The sequence below is a fragment of the Protopterus annectens genome, chromosome 3.part0, assembly GCF_019279795.1.
Source record: "Protopterus annectens isolate FY-2018-M chromosome 3.part0, PAN1.0, whole genome shotgun sequence".
In the NCBI taxonomy this organism is placed as follows: domain Eukaryota; kingdom Metazoa; phylum Chordata; order Ceratodontiformes; family Protopteridae; genus Protopterus; species Protopterus annectens.
The window spans coordinates 1883734241-1883753461 of NC_056731.1; positions in this window are offsets into that span (position 1 = coordinate 1883734241).

Here is a 19221-nt window from a genome sequence, read left to right on the forward strand (position 1 = left end):
TTGCAGTCATCTGCGAACTTGGTGAGCCATAGTCCTCCCACGTTTGCCTGTACCTCGGAAAAGTATATACCGAACAAGAGTGGTCCCAGGACAGAACCCTGTGGGACGCCACTTGTGACCGGTTTCGAGTCAGACATGGCTCCAGCAACTCTCACTCTGTGGGTTCTGTCTTTGAGCCAGTTTGCAACCCATATTGTGACATAGGGGTTTATATTTAAGCTGGATAGCTTATCTATGATGCCCGAGTGGGGTATTGTGTCAAATGCCTTTCCAAGGTCCAGATAGGCTGTGGGACTACCTTCCCTTCATCTATGGGTTTGGTGACTGTTTTGAAGAAGTCAACCAGGTTCAAAAGGCAGGATCTGCCCTTGACAAAGCCGAACTGGGTAGGATCTAGTGTCTGTAGGTCCCCAATGTCTTTGTTTATGAGCTCCATGATGATCCTCTCCATAGCCTTGCAGACTAAGCTAGTCAGGCTTATGGGGCGATAGTTTCCAGGGTCCGTAGAGGCTCCACCTTTGTGGAGTGGGACCACTGTTGCTGTACGCCATTCTGTGGGCACATATCCTGTAGTGAGGCTGAGATTGTATAGCTGTTTTATTTGAGGGATTAGTTCCTCTTGGAGTTCATGTAGGACGCAACCTGGGACGCCATCTGGTCCCATGGAAGCAGTGTTTTTGCTTTGGAGGGCAGCCTTCACCTTAGCATCAGAGATGTTTGGGAGGCAGCCCTCTGCGAGATAGTTACTTGCTCTTTTGGCGGGGAGGGGGTGGAGAAGTTTGCACTGAACCTGTCTGCCCGGATATTGGCGATGTCTGTGGGTTCAGTGTATTTTTTGTCGTTTAGAATCAACTCAGAACAAGTCTGGGAGTTGCATCCCAGGTTTCTAACATAACTGAAAAAAGCCTTATGATTGTCTTTGGTATCCTGTGCAATTTTTCTCTCGAAGCTGGCCTTGGAGGATTTTATGAGGGATCGTAATTTTTTGCTAGTACTGATCAGAGATGCCTTCCCTATTAGGGATTTTGCTCTATCATGTAGTAGCTTCCTCCTTCTGTTGTACAGTTTATTTATGGCAAGGGTCCACCAGACTGGACGCCTGCCTTTGGATGATTGGGTCTTGGTTTTGTTTGGGATAGCATGATCCATGCATACCTGGAGATGTCCGTAGAATGCGTTTATATAGGATTCTGCAGTTTGGGCCGTAGTTTCCACTGGCCCTGGGGCCTTGAAGGATTCCACTTCGGTTTTGAGAAGTGAGAAGTTCACTTTGAGAAGTTTTTCACTGTGGTTTTCTGGGCTGGGGGTGGGGTCGGGATGTGGACATCCAGTGAAATTAATTTATGGTCTGATCTTACCAATGAGGGATATACTTCTGGTGTGGAGCATAGAGTCCCCATGTTGGTAATGATCAGGTCTAGTATGTTGTCCCCTCTTGTGGGAGTGGTGACTAGTTTTTCCATAGCATTTGAGTTTATAATTTCCAGGAACCTTTGGGATAAGGTGATGGGGCTTGAGTAGTGCTCCCAGTCAATGTTTGGGTAGTTGAAGTTGCCTAATATAATGGTGTTCGGAGAGATCTTCATGTTCTCCAATGTTTTCAGGAAAGCCGAGTGTGATTCCTGACTTTGAGAGGGTGGTCTGTAGGATGCTATAAACTGAAAAGCAGTCTTGCCCACTGTTAGTTGCACATGGATGGTCTCCGATACTTCGTGCAATGCCACTAACCTGGAGGTGTGGATATCCTTGATAAATATGGAAACTCCCCCTCCTTTTGTGGTTCGGTCCTGGTTTTGGGGCCGAAAAGCATGATATGAGATATAGCCTGGTAGTGCAGGGGTGCTCTCTGGAGCCTTGAACCAGGTTTCTGTCACTGCACAGTTATCGATGTTCTCCATACTGAGGAGAGCTTGGAGTGCGTGCATCTTGAGGTTAAAACTTCTGGCGTTTAGCAGCATTACCCTTAGTTTCTTGTTCCTTGTGCTGTCTATGAGGGTGGGTTTGACTTTTGAGCCTTGCCTAAAAAAGGCACTAAGGGGGTGGCAAGAACCTTTGCCAATATCCAAAAGCCCAGTGGTGACAGGTGCAAGCCGTCCCTAGCGAAGCAACGTGGCTTGTCGAGCATGTCATCCCAGGCTGACAGACACTGGATCCCCTTTGAATGACACCAAAATTTTAGCCAATTGTTAAAATCGATCATTTTGTCTTTGTACTGTGGCATCATTCTAGGTGAGGGTAAGATGCTGCTCAAGGTCAGGGTCATACCAGCCTGGGCTACATTATACTCTACTATACCCTATATACATATATACAAATATGTCACCTTAATTATTTGGGTTATTATACGCTACTATACAATATATGCATATATACAAATATGTCACCTTAATTATTGGGGTTATTATACTATACTATACCCTAAATACATATTTAGAAATATGTCACCTTAATTATTGGGGTTATTATACTCTACTCTGATTGCAAGGGTGGCCTAATGGTTAAGGTGTTTGACTTACAAACACAAGGTACAGGGTTTCAATCTCACAGGCGATAATTGGCTAGGCTTAAAATGGCTCGCAAGGGCAGTTAGCCTGGTACTAACCTATGAACTATACCCAATATACAAATATGTCACCTTAATTATTGGGGTTATTATACTCTACTATACCATATATTCATATATAAAAACATGTCACCTTAATTATTGGGGTTATTATGCTCTACTATACCCTATATACATATATACAAACATGTCACCTTAATTATTGGGGTTATTATACTCTACTATACCCTATATAAATAACGCAAAATCCAGAGCATATACAGGAGCAACAGGCAGTCCACCAGAATGAAAATGGTACGACAATTCCAAAAGTCAAAACGAATTCAAAGACTTCCGTTCGTAGAAACAACACCTTTTATTCAAACAAACAGTAGTAAGCGCTTTCACCCTAAGGCTTCTTCAGACTATAAAACAACATGAACTTCCTGTCTTTATAAAGTAGATGGTGAAACCAATAAATCAATTAAGTACATGATGTCATTAATCTCAACTGAGAATTTAAAGCGAAATGCATATTCAAACAATGTATATGTACATATATAAAAAGTTTTTACATACATAGAGAGCACTTATTCATAAATAACATATAACAAACATATACACAATGGTAAATATCTAAAACTGAATCATTATATAATTAAAAGAAACTAACCCAAAGCATTATACTTTGGTTTAAAAGTCTTCTTTACGTAAAAGGAATGTAGGCATACTTTATCATTAATTCCTGGTGGTTTATCCGCTCTACAGCGGATAATCCAACGTGCCTCACATTCCTCTGTATAGTTGATTAAATTACCCCCTCTACCACTGGGTATTATGCTTTGCATGACAAAGAATTTAAAACTATGCAATGGACCATATTTCTTGCAATGTTTTGCTAAAGCATTGTTTTCAGAACCCATCCTAATATGGTAAACATGCTCCCTGATGCGTTCACGTAACTGACGATTAGTTTTCCCTATATAAAATGAAGTGCATTCCACACATCTAGCAAGGTAAACTACATTTTCACTGCGACAATTAGTTTGAGTTTTAAAATGATAGTTATAACCTGTAATAGGATGTTGAAACACTTTGTCAGTATCTATAAACTGACATTGTCTACATGAATTACAGGGAACAGTATTATATGTGGGAGTAAAATACGTAGTATCTACACCACCTGAATAATGACACAACTTCCGTTTTAGATTCAGCTTATTCTTATATAAGAACTTGGATTGACGTCCCACCACATTACTTATATCATCATTTAGCGATAGGATGTCCCAGTGCTTCATAACAATGCTCCTGATATCATCTATGTCATTTGTGAAGTATAATGGTACTTTCAGTCCACCTACTTCTCTAGGGGGTATAGTAGATACAATTTCCCCATTCTCAGAAAAATAGGGACCGGCTCTTGAAGTCCTTAAATCATTTACTACAGAAATAGCTCCATCTACTTCTATCTCCCTATAACATCTTTCCTTAAATCTTTTTCTTAATTCTAGTACCTCACATTCATAGCCTTCAATCAAAGGATTCAACCTGGAAGCTCTCATCAGTTGTCCCTTAATAACATTGTTGAAGACAAAACTAGGGTGCATGCTATATCTATGAAGAAGACTATTCCTAAAACATGCTTTCCTATGGACAGAAGTATTTAGTAGACCACTCTCAAGTCTTATAATGTTTACATCAAGAAATGATATGTTGGAAATTGAGTAATTTAATGTGAACTTCAGAAACTCAGTCAAATTATTCATATTTGCCACAAAGTCTAATAGACTACTTTCATCACCTCTCCAAATCAAGAAGAGGTCATCCACGAAACGCCTATAGAAACCTACATGTTGTTGAAAAGTGGCTAGCGGAAAGAGTAATTCTTCTTCCCAATCAGACATCACTATATTGGCGTAGCTATTGGCACAAGGAGTGCCCATAGCTACATCCTGTAGGAAGACATCCTCATTAAAAATAAATACATTGTTATACAGAACTGTTTCCAAAATAGTGCAAACAGGTCAACCATTTCTTCACCCAGAAGTGATTTCCTATTCAAATAGCTGTACCATAGTTACCCCTAAATCATTTGGAATAACGGTAAAGAGACTAACCACATCCAAGCTTACCATAAAATAAAATTCATTATCACGTAAAGTTTTAGTATAACTATATAAATCTAGTAAAACTGCTTACTGTCCTTAAGAACCACATTATTGGCATCGACAATAGGTCATAAATAGTACTCTATATAAATTGAAAAGGGTTCTGTAAGCCAACCTTGACCTGACACTATAGGCCGCAGGGGTGGATTGGTAGCTGATTTATGAATCTTAGGTAAACCTTGAATTATTGGTAGACAAGGATCATTAACCCTAAGGTATTTAAACAAATCTAAGTTAATAATACGACTGTTGACCAGATCATCTAACATATCATAGACTCTGAATACTTTATTGGTCACTTCTTGCATGTTGATCTTAATGTAGAAGTTGCCTTCCTCTAACATTAACTTCATATTGTCAAGGTAGCTACTTCGATCCATTAACACAATCGGGCCTCCTTTGTCAGCAGGTCTAACTGTGATCATTCTATCTTGGCACAAATCCTGTAATGCTTTCCTTTGTAAAAATGATAAATTATGTTTAACTTGTCTTCTCCTGCGCCTGTTACCATTATTGAAATATTCATGAACATCATTTTCTACTAGCCTAGAGAAAGTATCTAATAAAGGATGTAATATTGGTGTAAAAGTACTAGGTAGTCGAAATGAATCTGTATGGCCATTACCATTATTCACGTCACTGATACTACCAAATTCTAAATGTAACTGCACTTTCCTTACATACATTTTAACATCAATAATAACATCTGTCAAATCACTACCTGTACTCGGTATAAAACTCAACCCTTTATTGAGTACTTGTAGTTCATTACTATTCAAAATTCTTTGGGAAAGATTCACCACTAGTGAGGATCCACTCTCTCCCACATCTTTTTCAAAGTGGGGCCTGAGTAGTCCCCTCCCGACCCCTTCCGCTTCTGTCTCCCCCTGCTTGCAGACCTCTGTCTGCCTCGTTGTGTGAACAGATCTATCGGGAAAGGGGTAGGACAGTCAGTATTTACAATATTTTTTATATTAGTAGTTTTCCTTCTTACTACAGCTTCCTCCTTGGATCCTCACTAGTGGTGAATCTTTCCCAAAGAATTTTGAATAGTAATGAACATGCAAGAAGTGACCAATAAAGTATTCAGAGTCTATGATATGTTAGATGATCTGGTCAAAAGTCGTATTATTAACTTCGATTTGTTTAAATACCTTAGGGTTAATGATCATTGTCTACCAATAATTCAAGGTTTACCTAAGATTCATAAATCAGCTACCAATCCACCCCTGCGGTCTATAGTGTCAGGTCAAGGTTGGCTTACAGAACCCTTTTCAATTTATATAGAGTACTATTTATGACCTATTGTCGATGCCAATAATGTGGTTCTTAAGGACAGTAAGCAGTTTTTACTAGATTTATATAGTTATACTAAAACTTTACGTGATAATGAATTTTATTTTATGGTAAGCTTGGATGTGGTTAGTCTCTTTACCGTTATTCCAAATGATTTAGGGGTAACTATGGTACAGCGCTATTTGAATAGGAAATCACTTCTGGGTGAAGAAATGGTTGACTTGTTGGCACTATTTTTGGAAACAGTTCTGTATAACAATGTATTTATTTTTAATGAGGATGTCTTCCTACAGGTTGATGGCGTAGCTATGGGCACTCCTTGTGCCAATAGCTACGCCAATATAGTGATGTCTGATTGGGAAGAAGAATTACTCTTTCCGCTAGCCACTTTTCAACAACATGTAGGTTTCTATAGGCGTTTCGTGGATGACCTCTTCTTGATTTGGAGAGGTGATGAAAGTAGTCTATTAGACTTTGTGGCAAATATGAATAATTTGACTGAGTTTCTGAAGTTCACATTAAATTACTCAATTTCCAACATATCATTTCTTAATGTAAACATTATAAGACTTGAGAGTGGTCTACTAAATACTTCTGTCCATAGGAAAGCATGTTTTAGGAATAGTCTTCTTCATAGACATAGCATGCACCCTAGTTTTGTCTTCAACAATGTTATTAAGGGACAACTGATGAGAGCTTCCAGGTTGAATCCTTTGGATGAAGGCTATGAATGTGAGGTACTAGAATTAAGAAAAAGATTTAAGGAAAGATGTTATAGGGAGATAGAAGTAGATAGAGCTATTTCTGTAGTAAATGATTTAAGGACTTCAAGAGCCTGTCCCTATTTTTCTGAGAATGGGGAAATTGTATCTACTATACCCCCTAGAGAAGTAGGTGGACTGAAAGTACCATTATACTTCACAAATGACATAGATGATATCAGGAGCATTGTTATGAAGCACTGGGACATCCTATCGCTAAATGATGATATAAGTAATGTGGTGGGACGTCAACCCAAGTTCTTATATAAGAATAAGCTGAATCTAAAACGGAAGTTGTGTCATTATTCAGGTGGTGTAGATACTACGTATTTTACACTCACATATAATACTGTTCCCTGTAATTCATGTAGACAATGTCAGTTTATTGATACTGACAAAGTGTTTCAACATCCTATTACAGGTTATAACTACCATTTTAAAACTCAAACTAATTGTCGCAGTGAAAATGTAGTTTACCTTGCTAGATGTGTGGAATGCACTTCATTTTATATAGGGAAAACTAATCGTCAGTTACGTGAACGCATCAGGGAGCATGTTTACCATATTAGGATGGGTTCTGAAAACAATGCTTTAGCAAAACATTGCAAGAAATATGGTCCATTGCATAGTTTTAAATTCTTTGTCATGCAAAGCATAATACCCAGTGGTAGAGGGGGTAATTTAATCAACTATACAGAGGAATGTGAGGCACGTTGGATTATCCGCTGTAGGCGGATAAACCACCAGGAATTAATGATAAAGTATGCCTACATTCCTTTTTACGTAAAGAAGACTTTTAAACCAAAGCATAATGCTTTGGGTTAGTTTCTTTAATTATATAATGATTCAGTTTTAGATATTTAACATTGTGTATATGTTTGTTATATGTTATTTATGAATAAGTGCTCTCTATGTATGTAAAACTTTTATATATGTACATATACATTGTTTGAATATGCATTTCGCTTTAAATTCTCAATTGAGATTAATGACATCATGTACTTAATTGATTTATTGGTTTCACCATCTGCTTTATAAAGACAGGAAGTTCATGTTGTTTTATAGTCTGAAGAAGCCTTAGGGTGAAAGCGCTTACTACTGTTTGTTTGAATAAAAGGTGTTGTTTCTGACGGAAGTCTTTGAATTCGTTTTGACTTTTGGAATTGTCGTACCATTTTCATTCTGGTGGACTGCCTGTTGCTCCTGTATATGCTCTGGATTTTGCGTTATTTATATATTTGTTTTATTACCACAGGAGCAATTTTCCTGTTGTGGTTCTTGCTGGTTTTTATCTACTATACCCTATATACATATATACAAATATGTCACATTAATTATTGGGGTTATTATACTCTACTATACCCTATAAACATATAAACAAACATGTCACCTTAATTATTGGGGTTATTATACTCTACTATACCATATATACATATATACAAATATGTCACCTTAATTATTGGGGTTATTATACTCTACTATACCATATATACGTATATACAAATATGTCACCTTAATTATTGGGGTTATTATACTCTACTATACCCTATATACATATATACAAACATGTCACCTTAATTATTGGGGTTATTATACTCTACTATACCCTATATACATATATACAAATATGTCACCTTAATTATTTGGGTTATTATATTCTACTATACAATATATAGATATATACAAATATGTCACCGTAATTATTGGGGTTATTATACTCTTTTATACCCTATATACACATATGCAAATATGTCACCATAATTATTGGGGTCATTATACTCTACTAAACCCTATATACATATATACAAATATGTCACCTTAATTATTGGGGTTATTATACTCTACTATACCCTATATACATATATACAAATGTGTCACCTTAATTATTGGGGTTATTATACTCTACTTTACCCTATATACATATATACAAATATGTCACCTTAATTATTGGGGTTATTATACTGTACTATACCCTATATACATATATACAAATATGTGACCTTACTTATTGGGGTTATTATACTCTACTATACCCTATATACATACATACAAATATGTCACCTTAATTATTGGGGTTATTATACTCTACTATACCCTATATACATATAAACAAATACGTCACCTTAATTATTGGGGTTATTATACTCTACTATACCCTATATACATATATACAAACATGTCACCTTAACTATTGGGGTTATTATACTCTACTATACCCTATATACATATATACAAACATGTCACCTTAATTATTGGGGTTATTATGCTCTACTATACCCTATATGCATATATACAAATATGTCACCTTAATTATTGGGGTTATTATACTCTAATATACCCTATATGCATATATACAAATGTGTCACCTTAATTATTGGGGTTATTATGCTCTACTATACCATATATACATATATACAAACATGACACCTTAATTATTGGGGTTATTATACTCTACTATACCCTATATACACATATACAAATATGTCACCTTAATTATTGGGGTTATTATACTCTACTATACCCAATATACATATATACAAATATGTCGCCTTAATTATTGGGGTTATTATACTCTACTATACCCTATATACATATATACAAACATGTCACCTTAATTATTGGGGTTATTATACTCTACTATACCCAATATACATATATACAAATATGTCACCTTAATTATTGGGGTTATTGTACTCTACTATACCCTATATACGTATATATAAACATGTCACCTTAATTATTGGGGTTATTGTACTCTACTATACCCTATATACATATATACAAACATGTCACCTTAATTATTGGGGTTATTATACTCTACTATACCCTATATACACATATACAAATATGTCGCCTTAATTATTGGGGTTATTATACTCTACTATACCCTATATACATATATACAAACATGTCACCTTAATTATTGGGGTTATTATACTCTACTATACCCAATATACATATATACAAATGTGTCACCTTAATTATTGGGGTTATTATACTCTACTGTACCCTATATACATATATACAAATATGTCACCTTAATTATTGGGGTTATTATACTGTACTATACCCTATATACATATATACAAATATGTGACCTTACTTATTGGGGTTATTATACTCTTCTATACCCTATATACGTACATACAAATATGTCACCTTAATTATTGGGGTTATTATACTCTACTACACCCTATATACATATACACAAATACGTCACCTTAATTATTGGGGTTATTATACTCTACTATACCCTATATACATATATACAAACATGTCACCTTAACTATTGGGGTTATTATACTCTACTATACCCTATATACACATATACAAATATGTCGCCTTAATTATTGGGGTTATTATACTCTACTATACCCTATATACATATATACAAACATGTCACCTTAATTATTGGGGTTATTATACTCTACTATACCCAATATACATATATACAAATGTGTCACCTTAATTATTGGGGTTATTATACTCTACTGTACCCTATATACATATATACAAATATGTCACCTTAATTATTGGGGTTATTATACTCTACTATACCCTATATACATATATACAAATATGTGACCTTACTTATTGGGGTTATTATACTCTTCTATACCCTATATACGTACATACAAATATGTCACCTTAATTATTGGGGTTATTATACTCTACTACACCCTATATACATATACACAAATATGTCACCTTAATTATTGGGGTTATTATACTCTACTATACCCTATATACATATATACAAACATGTCACCTTAACTATTGGGGTTATTATACTCTACTATACCCTATATACATATATACAAATATGTCACCTTAATTATTGGGGTTATTATACTCTACTATACCCTATATACATATATACAAACATGTTACCTTAATTATTGGGGTTATTATGCTCTACTATACCCTATATGCATATATACAAATGTGTCACCTTAATTATTGGGGTTATTATGCTCTACTATACCATATATACATATATACAAACATGACACCTTAATTATTGGGGTTATTATACTCTACTATACCCTATATACACATATACAAATATGTCACCTTAATTATTGGGGTTATTATACTCTACTATACCCAATATACATATATACAAATATGTCGCTTTAATTATTGGGGTTATTATACTCTACTATACCCTATATACATATATACAAACATGTCACCTTAATTATTGGGGTTATTATACTCTACTATACCCAATATACATATATACAAATATGTCACCTTAATTATTGGGGTTATTATACTCTACTATACCCAATATACATATATACAAATATGTCGCTTTAATTATTGGGGTTATTATACTCTACTATACCCTATATACATATATACAAACATGTCACCTTAATTATTGGGGTTATTATACTCTACTATACCCAATATACATATATACAAATATGTCACCTTAATTATTGGGGTTATTGTACTCTACTATACCCTATATACGTATATATAAACATGTCACCTTAATTTTTGGGGTTATTGTACTGTACTATACCCTATATACATATATACAAACATGTCACCTTAATTATTGGGGTTATTATACTCTACTATACCCTATATACATATATACAAATGTCACCTTAATTATTGAGGTTATTATACTCTACTATACCATATATACATATATACAAATATGTCACCTTAATTATTGGGGTTATTATACTCTACTATACCCTATATACATATATACAAACATGTCACCTTAATTATTGGGGTTATTATGCTCTACTATACCATATATACATATATACAAACATGTCACCTTAATTATTGGGGTTATTATACTCTACTATACCCAATATACATATATACAAACATGTCACCTTAATTATTGGGGTTATTATGCTCTACTATACCCTATATGCATATATACAAATATATCACCTTAATTATTGGGGTTATTATACTCTACTATACCCTATATACATATATACAAATATGTCACCTTAATTATTGGGGTTATTATGCTCTACTATACCCTATATGCATATATACAAATATGTCACCTTAATTATTGGTGTTATTGTACTCTACTATACCCTATATACATATATACAAACATGTCACCTTAATTATTGGGGTTATTGTACTCTACTATACCCTATATACATATATACAAATATGTCACCTTAATTATTGGGGTTATTATACTCTACTATACCCTATATACATATATACAAATATGTCACCTTAATTATTGGGCTTATTATACTCTACTATACCATATATACATATATACAAATATGTCACCTTAATTATTGGGGTTATTATACTCTACTATACCCTATATACATATATACAAATATGTCACCTTAATTATTGGGGTTATTATACTCTACTATACCCTATATACATATATACAAATATGTCACCTTAATTATTGGGGTCATTATATTCTACTAAACCCTATATACATATATACAAATATGTCACCTTAATTATTGGGGTTATTATACTCTGCTATACCCTATATACATATATACAAACATGTCACCTTAATTATTGGGGTTATTATACTCTACTATACCCTATGTACATATATACAAATATGTCACCTTAATTATTGGGGTTATTATACTCTATTATACCATATATACATATATACAAATATGTCACTTTAATTACTGGGGTTATTATACTCTACTATACCCTATATACATATATACAAATATGTCACCTTAATTATTGGGGTTATTATACTCTATTATACTCTATATACATATATACAAATATGTCACTTTAATTATTGGGGTTATTATACTCTATTATATCCTATATATATATATATATATATATATATATATATATATATATATATATATACAAATGTGTCACCTTAATTATTGGGGTTATTATACTCTACTATACCCTTTATACATATATACAAATATATCACCTTAATTATTGGGGTTATTATACTCTACTATACCCTATATACATATATACAAATATGTCACCTTAATTATTGGGGTTATTATACTCTACTATACCCTATATACATATGTACAAACATGTCACCTTAATTATTGGGGTTATTATACTCTACTATTCCATATATACATATATACAAATATGTCACCTTAATTATTGGGGATATTATACTCTACTATACCATATATACATATATACAAATATGTCACCTTAATTATTGGGGTTATTAATCTCAACTAAGTGATGTGTTTACTATCCATATATAATTAGCATTTAACTTACTGTTTATGATAGAATATCAATTAATGCTTTGCAGTACCTCTGTTAGTAGGTTTGGGTCTTCTGACTTTTTGTACAAAGCTTCTTGGCCAATATATGTTTTTTCACCATGCCTTTATATTCTGACCAGGTTAGTCATGATCTGTCTATCCAGTTTTTCGCTATGTAAGCTTTTAATAGGGTGCATAGTGTTATTATAATGTGTTTAGAGAAATTATTATTGCATTTGAATATATGTAGTATAGCTGTTTCCCATGACAACATGAATTTTCAATACCCGGATTTCTCTAAAAGTACTCTAAGTGAGCACCATAGTTTATAAACTGTTTTGCAGCTCCAAAAGATGTGGAGGATATCTGCTTCTTTGTTAGGATAGAAGGAGCGATAGGGTGACTTGGATGGGTTGAATTTGTTAAGGATTACAGGTGTATGGTAGGCATTGTTGAAGATCATGATCTGTGTGTATATTAACTTTTTGTATGGTGTCAGTTTCATAGTATTTCTTATAGGGTCTATATTATATCCTCGAACGCTTAAAACAGCGAACGCTGATTGATCGAACTTATTTTTGCGAAACTGCAAAATATCGAAGCAGCAGAAACTCAATTTTTTTCCTAGGGAAAGAATTTGGTTGTCCGTTTCTGTTGCTTCGGTATTTTCAGTGTTATGGTGGAAAGTTACCGGTCGGATTTAGGTAAGTGTGCGATTGTGTAGATGTGAGTGTTAGGGTGATTTAGGTGAGTTAGGGTTAGGGCTCAGTTTAGGTGTGTGTGCGATTGAGTGGACATGAGGGTTAGGGCAGATTTAAGTGAGTTAGGGTTAGGGAGCGGGTGAGGTGAGTGTGTGATAGTGACGGACCTTAGGGTTAGGGTTTGGGTTAAGGTAAGTGGGTAGTTAGTGGTGTGTGCATAGTTTAGGGTAGGGTTAGGTATCAGATTTTAGGTGTATGTGTGTGGATTTCTGTTTGTTTCGTGTGCTTGTGTTGTGTGTATGTGTTTTGGATCAGCAATTTTTTTCCCTGGGAAAAAAATTGCTGATCTGACAGTTCGAGATTGTAAGCTTTCGCTTAAATTAGGTCGATCAATCATCGTTCGCTTTTTTAAGCGTTCGATGATATAATATGGAAAAAAATCGCTGATCTGACAGTTCGAGATTGTGAGCTTTCGCTTAAATTAGGTTGATCAATCAGCGTTTGCTTTTTTAAGCGTTCGATGATATAATATAGACCCTTCTAATAGCTACTTCCTTTTGATTGTTTGTTATGGTGTTATCTTTACTTTCCCAGAACTTTGAAAAAAGAATTGTATTTTGATATTTAATATTTGCTATTAATTTATATGTATTTGATATCATTTTCATTTTACTCAAGAGCAAATTTAGAACTTGTGCTAAATTAACATCTTGCTCAACTACAGTGATATCTCAAAAACAAATTATTTACTTCCGGGAATCGATGTACAGAGCAGAATGCCCAGATTTTTGCTTCATATTTTTGGTCATTTTTTCATAAAATTGTAGTTTTCTGGCAAATAAGTAGCAAATCATTGAAGATTGAAGTTAGAAAATAATGACAGACCGTTGAGTTTCAGACTTCATACCCATCAGAAAATTCATGCTAATGGAAAATCTGTTATTCTATCAACTTTCTAAGTTTGTAGGAGCAATATATGAAAATTGCCCCTATTTTTGGGCTTTTGTTCCATTTTTATATATGGCTTTGTCCAGATTCCTTCCTCTAAGAGGTTGAGAGGTATGGGTACAACGTGAAGCTATGTCTGTTAATTGTTTAAGAATTTGTGAATGTCTTCATTATGGTAAGTCTCAGATCATAAAATCTTATAAAAATTTGTCATTAGGGCTTAACACTATAATATCGCATGTCCTGCCATCCATAATCAATATCAAATTCTGTTTTGTCATTTACTGCAGTTTCACTGTATTCCCTTTAACCCAGTGGCTGAATAAAGCATTAAAATCGCAATAACTATACATTCATGTAGGTCTAGTGTGGGTCACTGAGATCCTGTGGGCAGCTAATATGACAGATCTGCAACTGGGAGTAATTTGCATCGGCAGCGATTGTTGCAGAAGGTGGATGACATAAAAATCATGATTGTCTCTTTGAGAGACACATTTCCTATACTATGTGCGATGATACTGATTATGGAAACAAGGGCAGAACTTGACTAGGCTTGTAAGGGCCTTAGGGCCACTAGCCTAACAGCTTCCTATAATCCTTTGGTCCTTGGCTAGGCTTGTAAGGGCCCTAGAGCCACTAGCCTAGTAACTTCCTATGCATGTGTGCATAATAATGTCTATCTTCCTGTACTGAAGTGCATGCATTTGCAACGCATTCTGGGATTATTAGCTGATGTAGCATTACTGGTAATAAGGGAGGTCACTGTAGAGACACTATATTTTCCTATAATGCCAACCATCACTGACCAGTGCAGCCTTAGATGGGCTCCATTCATGATTCATGTAGTACAGAACAATAGTCACTGGTTAGTCTTCTATCTTTTAGCCACATCCTTGTTTATCACTTTTTTCTAGCTCAGTCACTTATTCCATTTTAACCTACCATGTACCCTTCATCTGTACTGGACAGTATGGAATCTCAGTCACCTCTTTCCCCTTCTGTACCCAGCCTGATAGTACTAGGTATATTGAGGAAGTCTAGTGACTAACTCAATCTTACTGAAGACTTTTTGTTACTTCACAATGATTCAGTATGTGACAAGTGCAAGTATTTACTTAACTCAGAGGCTACCTTCTCACCTCAGAAAACATTTGATAAGTTCATCACATATACACATACAATGCAGAGCACCTCTGCTAAACCAACTTATACTGAGGTTGTAAAGAGAACACTGCCCAAGCCTCCCAGGCTAAAAACTAAGAAACCTCAGACATTATTATACATGACAACACACCCTCCTTCACCCTTTACACCCACACCTAAGGCACATATGTCTAATAGTCACAAGGGTGCAGATGCCAAACCCCTATGGCCCATTTAGTCTGCCTCAAACCATGCTAATGTTTTACTAATAGGTGGCACTATTGTAAAACATATGGTCACCTTGCTTACCAGGCTGGATAAGAATAGGGTGACATTTGTCTTTCTGGAGCCAGGATCTGGGATGTAACAAGGGCTCCTATATACATCCATCCTGACAAATATGATTATGACCTGATAGTGGTCCACATGGGGGTGAATGGCCTTAGGAAGGATATGATTATCTTTGCTATGCAATTGTCTGAGGCAGGAAAGACACTGGTCTTGAGTGGCAGTTTCCATCCCCAGAATGATGCCAAGATTCAAAGAAAAGATAGTTGGTTTTAGTAATTGGCATCATTCTAGGGGGATCCAATATGTATCGTTTTGGAATGAGATGTCTGACCAATCCCCCTGCTTTGCCAGGGCTGGCCTTCACCTCTCTTACCAAGGTTTTCACATATTAACTAAAGCTTTTGCTGTTCCCATAGTGCCTTTTTGTCAGAGTCCATTTGATGGACATTCCAACCTAGTAAATTCTAATTTGGAACATACTAACATGGCTCTACTCAGTGCCAGGAGCTTTAACAAAAAAAGTGCCCAAACCTGAGGCTCTCTTGCAACATGAATGCATTCATATACGTAGAGTTACAAAAACATAGTTTCAGAGCTATGAAAGTACTCCCTCTATTCCTGGGGATAATGCCCATCATGTGTTCAGACCCACTAGCAATTTTACAGGAGTATCAATAGTTGTCAAAGATATCATCAGCTCATGACAGATTCCTTGGGACACCACATGTGAACTCCTAGAAGTCTAAATCACCCTAAACAAGTCTAATTACCAATTCCCAGTTAGCTAGCTACCCTCTATATCCCCTTTTAAGCATGATAACTATCTTATTAATACATTATCTGAAATTTCCATTAAATCATGACCTTTCTACTGGGAGACTTCAACTATCCATTGATAAACTTTCTGACCTACACTGCCAATGGGCGGCATGCCCAGCACTTCCTTGACATTATAAATCCTAACTTTCTTTCACAAGTAGTTAATCATCCTACTAGGGGCCCCAGTGTCCTGGATCTGGTCCTCACAAATATGGCCCCTTCTTGCACAGCTCCATGTGTATCATCATGTCTTTGTAAATCCAGTAATAATTTAGTGACCTTTTCCTTTAAAACTGGTGGTACTTACCCTGTAAATAACTCTGTGTTTAGGGACTTCTTAAAAACAAACATCCAGTTACTTGATGACTTAAATAAATTCTGCTGTAATCTTCCTCCTTTGAAGGATCCTGTTGATTAAACTGCTACCTGGCTGTATCTCTCTGACTTCTACTCCCACTTAAATAGTTCTTTTGTTAAGGTAGTCCCTATCTGCACCAAACATAATGAGAAGTTTAAAAACAAAACCCCTGTGGTGGAATAGCCATATAAATAAATTATATAGCAAGAGAAAGAAACTGTTTAATGCTTATAAGAGGTCTCATTATACCTACCTTAAGAGCACAATTAATAAATTAACAAAGAGATTAAGGGAACCATTACGAATCGCAAAGTTGATTATGAACTCAAAATAGCCAGTAAAATAAAAAATAACTGCAAATATTTCTTTAACTATTACAAGAGGTTAAGGGCTAACACCCAACAGTGTCTGGAGCTAATCCACAGTAATACAACACTTTCTGACAAAGGAAATGACTGATATTCTAGCTAAAAAATTATTGCAAATTTTACTCCCCCCACAGTTATGTTTATCCCACAAGTTCTACAATCCCATCCACCACTTTAATTACTATGGAACATGTTCTCTCAGCCCTTTCAAAAACTATGAATATTTCATACATGGGCCCTGATAACACACCATGATTGGCTAATTATCAGTGCCAAATATGGCCTGTCTGACCCCCTACATAAATTCTTTAATCTAAGCCTCACCACTGGTTACATTCCTGAAGCCGGGAAGACAGTTATTGTAATGCCATTACACAAGGGTGGCCCAACCACAGACCCTGGTAACTATAGGTCCATTAGTCTCACTAGCCTCATATGTAAAACTATGGAGCACATTATTACAGACTTCATTAATATGGACATTGAAAATGTCTTAATCCTGGGCCCTCAGGTCTTGCCTCTTTGACCTCATTAATTTCTTTGTAAAAGTAACCGAAGCAGTGGATAGTGGTTGTGCGGCATATCTAGAACTGGCCAAGGTACTGACACAATTCCTCATATAAGCATTACTGATAGACTTGCAAATCTGAATATAAATCCTTCCAATGTGCGATGGATAGCTAATTGGTTATCTGACAGAACCCATGTGGTTAGAGCAGTAGGTGCCACTTCTCAAAGGAAAACAGTTACCAGTGGTACTAGAGCTCATTTTTGGGTCCTCTCCTATTTGGCATCTATTTCTCAGACCTTCAGGCCAGCACTTTGGCGTATGATTACCTAAATTTGCAGATGACTGTAAACTGGTTGTTATTCAATCTTCAACTGACTCACAAATTCTCCAACATGGTTTAGGCCACATTTTCAATTGGTGCAAAGACAATGGTTTCTACAATTACTGTATAGGAGATGTACCCCTCAAGTCTGACACTGTTGTAAGGGATCTGGGTACTCCTGTTGATAATTCCTTATCATTTGACCATCATGTCTCCACAGCGGTTCAGAAAGCCTTTTATCTGGTCCACCTAGTTTCCAAAGTCATCTCCGCTAGGTCCATAGAAGTCTGAATTCCCTTTTACTCATATCTTATCACTCATTATTGAATATAAAGCAGCTTTTTACATGTATTTATCTAAACATAGCAGACAGCTTGAGAATCTCAGAGATTCAAAACTAAAAAAATAGTGTCCTCATAAATCTTTGTTATCAGGGGCTCTCTATTGAAATGCCAACAGATCAAAAGAAAAAAGATTGAAAACCTGGGGAAGAGAGAATGTCAAAAATCACTCTTTTTCTTAAAAATTTCTTTTACAGGCTACCCCTGCACCCCCTGAAATAATATAAACCACATCTAAGACTGCCATACCTCAGAGAGAAGGGTATATTCTGAGAAATGGTATCCTGGACTTAGTATATGCAAGTTTGTTTTTTGGCCATTCAGTCTCCATGTTTCAAATAGTTACCATTATCAGGAGAAACCGGCAGCTTTTTCACTGTACTAAGTCTCCTAAAGACTTCTCCTTG